Source organism: Alexandromys fortis, unplaced genomic scaffold (assembly GCF_014885135.2).
Source record: "Alexandromys fortis isolate MF-2015 unplaced genomic scaffold, M_Fortis_MF-2015_v1.1 scaffold_244, whole genome shotgun sequence".
Classification (NCBI taxonomy): Eukaryota; Metazoa; Chordata; class Mammalia; order Rodentia; family Cricetidae; genus Alexandromys; species Alexandromys fortis.
The window spans coordinates 161763-165818 of record NW_026068150.1 but is presented as its reverse complement, the minus strand read 5'-3'; the positions used below and the strand labels follow the sequence as shown (position 1 = coordinate 165818).

Here is a 4056-nt window from a genome sequence, read left to right as displayed (position 1 = left end):
GGGTATTAGCCATTCAGTAAATAATGGCCAGTCTATAATCTGTAGACTGAAAGAGGTTAGGTACAGAGTAAGGGACTAGAAGGAATGGATAGGAAAGAGAAATAGAATGGATAGATTTGGATGGGTGGGAGGGCTATAATGGCAGGATCAAGTAGAGACAGAACAGGTTGGGGAAAAAAATATGGGGAGAGACAACTAAAATTAAGGGACATTTGAGTAGTAGTATGGAAAGTTAATACAGTAAAATCTTTCTTTTTTAAAAAAATATATATTTAAGACGTTTTAAATAAAATCTCCCAGTGATTAAAACAGGGTCTCAACTGTTCATTTTTTGTAATCAAACAAAGTTTTCTATACTAGGATTGGGTTATGTATAATTGAATTGTTGGCCAAAGAGATCCCATGGAAATCCCCAAACAACCTATTACATCATTAAGACAATAGGTTACTATCCACAAACTGATATCAAGGTCCCATTGCTGAAGACAATATGTAAACAACTCAGTGACTGAATATAGAAAAGGGAAACTTGTGCTTACCTAGAGACTTCATCCCTACAAGCTAGCATTTTTGGTGTAGGAAGATACTCTCCACTCCACTATAGAGTAACATGAACACCAAGACAACCACAAACCATTTTGTCTACAATGGTGTATTGTCTGCAAGATATGCTAGGAAAATGGTGGCACAAAGCTTGAGGGAATAACAACCAATAACTGATTTGACTTAAGACCTATTCCTTGAGATCGAACCCATACCTGACACTGTGTAACCAAGAATCAAAAACTAGCCCAGGAATCTAGGGTAAAACTAAATACTACTGGCCTAAGAAAAAAATGATAAAACAACTCCTTATGATATCCATAGATCAGTACCTTTGGTTTCCTCTCACAACAGAGACCCACAGTCAGACATTACATAGAGAGTGAGAGACCTTGAAACACTCAATCCTAAATGGGATGTCTCCATCAAATCCCTCCCATCAGAGTTCAGGGATCCCAGTAAAAGAGGAGAAAGAATGACTGTAAGATGCAGATGGATGGAAGACACCAAGAAAATAGGTCCCTCTCAATCAATATGTGGTGCTGGAGAATTGTCTGTATTCTGTCAATCATGTTATAAATAAATGCTGATTGGCCAGGCAAGAAATATGGGCGGGAAAACCAGACAGGAAGTAGAAATGATGTAATGAGAACAGGAGAATTCTGGGAAGGAGGAAGCTGATTCCTCCCACTCCTGCCCAGACCACCAAAGCAGCAGGATGTGATCTGCCCCACAGAAAAAAGATACTGAGCCACATGGCTAATATAGATCAGAAAAATGGGTTAATCAAAATATGAGAGTTAACTAATAAGAGGCTACAGAAAATGGGCCAATCAGCTTTATAACTTATAGAGATTTTTGTGCGATTTTTCTCTGGGACTAAACAGCTGGGGTACTAGGCAGGACAGAAACCCAAACAAACAAGCAGGTCTGGCCCCTTCATGTTACAAACATGAGCAAATCTCATATTAACTCTCAGAAACTGAAGCAGCATGCTCAGGGCCTGCAAGGGTCTGCACCTGGTCCTGTGCATACATATGTAAATATATTATAGCCTCCAGTTTAGTGGTTTTCCTTTCTTTGGTCCAGTCAGTGTTTATCTGTAACAGTCCTGACTGTCAAGAACTTGCTCTATAGACCAGACTGGCCTTGAACTCATTGAGATCTGCCTACCTTTGGGCCCCTGAGTGCTGGGATTAAAGGTGTGCAACTCCATATCCAGTTCAGTTTGGTGTTTTTATGGGATTCCTGAGGATGAAAATGAGTGGGTTTATAATTCTTGTGCCTTCTCTTGGTCTTATTTCCTTCCATTAATTTATCCTGTCCAACTTCGATGTGATAGTTTTTCTTTTATCTTACTATATTTTATTCTGCTATATTTTAATATTAAACCTTTTGTTTTCTAATGACAGACAGAAAGGGAGTTGATCATATAGGAAGAAGTAAGTGGGAGGATCAGACAGAGGAGAAACCATAATCAAAACATGTTATGTGGGAAAAGAATCTATTTTCAATAGAGGGAGAGAACGTAGGTTGGTACAATTGTCTCTTTGGTCATTGTTCACCCCTTGAGGGTGTTTTATTTTATTCCTTAATCAGTCCTGTCTTTCTTATTTAAAAAACTAAAAAGCAAAAGTTTCATTTAGTGGTACTATTAGGACTGCATATCATTTGAAAGTAAATATACCTAATCAGCTCTATATATGTATGTGCTAGAGAAAATATGAAAGAAATGATGAAGTTCGTGTTGTACAGTGACCTGAACCCTAGTGAGCAGCAAAAAAAGGAGAAAGAAAGAAAGANGGAAGGAAGGAAGGAAGGAAGGAAGGAAGGAAGGAAGGAAGGGAGGGAGGGAGGGAGGGAGGGAAGGAAGTCACTATTAACCTCAAGGAAGCATTTCAAACTGATAGATCATTAATTATTATATATGAATTGTAGGAAAAATAAAGCAAAAGACTATCTTAACAAATATTGATCAAAAAGACTGGATATATTTTTATTTTTAATATTAGTAGGAGAAGTATATGAGTGTGTGTGTGTGTGTGTGTGTGTGTGTGTGTGTGTGCATGCTTGGGTGCAAGAGTATGCAAATGCTATGTGATCTTGTTTGCAAAATGCACTACCAACTGCACACAGAACTCTGTCTTTCCAAGGCAGTGTCCCCAGTGGCTCTGGAACAAAGTATTTATTAAGCCATTCTACCTCCATGTGGAGAAGTGGTTTCATGTTGACAGTGTTACATGTAACATGGTTTGTTTTTGTTGTGGTTGCTGCTGTTTGTTTATTTGCTTGCTTGTTGTGTTTTGTGTGTGTGTAATTCTAATATATAATTTAAAACTGTTTATTTTTATGTTGGGTTCCCTGGAACTGGCATTGCAGATGGCTGTGAGCCAACATGTGGTTCCTGAGAACTGAACCCAAGTCCTCCACACAATAAACAAGTGATTTTAAATCACCAATTCACCTCTTCAGCTTCCTAATTCTAAATTCTAAATCTCAGAACGTATATGCTCTGGAAATCTCTTCGCTCACCATGTTTTTCCTTTGGCACCCTTCCCTGACCCATGCATCATTTTGGTTTCTTACTAGAATCCCCTGCTATTATTCACAGACCCAAGCAGAACTGCAGCTACACACACCCCAGCCTTTCTCCACAAACAACAGCACCCTGTTGTTTGCTTTGTCACTGATCCTGTCTCAGAGCAGCCTTCTTGGCCAGCCCCTATTGAGAGTGCGTGTAATATGGAATGTGGCCACAAGAGGGCAGAGGATCGCTTTCGGAGGAAGGCCTTCCTTCAGGTTCAGTGAGCCTGCAGAGCATGCTTCGTAGACTAATTACACTGCACATGAGAGAGCTTCCCTCCTGACACCAGCAGCCGGCGGAACCCTACAAGTCTCTTCTACAAGTCCATGCTCAACACCGTGCTGCATGCCTATGACAAGTGGCTGGCACCTGATGGCCTCATCTTCCCAGTCCAGGTCACCTTTTATGTGACAGCCATTGAGGACCAATAGGGTAAAGACTACAAGATCCATTGGTAGGAGAATGTATATGGTTTCTATATGTCCTGCATCAAAGACGTGGCCATCAAGGAGCCCTTGGTGAACATGGTGTAACCAAAGCAGCTGGTCACTAATGCCTGCCTCATAAATGAGGTGGACATTTATACAGTCAAGGTAGGGGACCTGACCTTCACCTCCTCCTCCTGCCTACAAGTGAAGAGGAATGACCACATGCATGCATTGGTGGCCTACTTCAAAACCGAGTTCACCCAATGCCACAAGAGGACTGGCTTTTCAACCAGTCCTGAGTCCCCATATACACACTGGAAGCAGACTGTGTTCTACACGGAGGATTACCTAACAGTGAAGACTGTTGAGGAGATCTTTGGCACCAGTGGCATGAGACCCAATGCCAAAAACAATCCTGACTTGGACTTTACCATTGACCTGGACTTCAAGTGCCAGCTATGTGAGCCTCTCTCTTGCTCTGTCGCCTACCAGATGCACTGA

General features: G+C 41.0%; 1 pseudogene; it reads left to right on the top strand.

The window, feature by feature from the left end:
- Nucleotides 1-3285: 3285 nt before the first annotated feature.
- On the top strand, nucleotides 3286-4056 carry LOC126491519 (protein arginine N-methyltransferase 1-like; annotated as a pseudogene).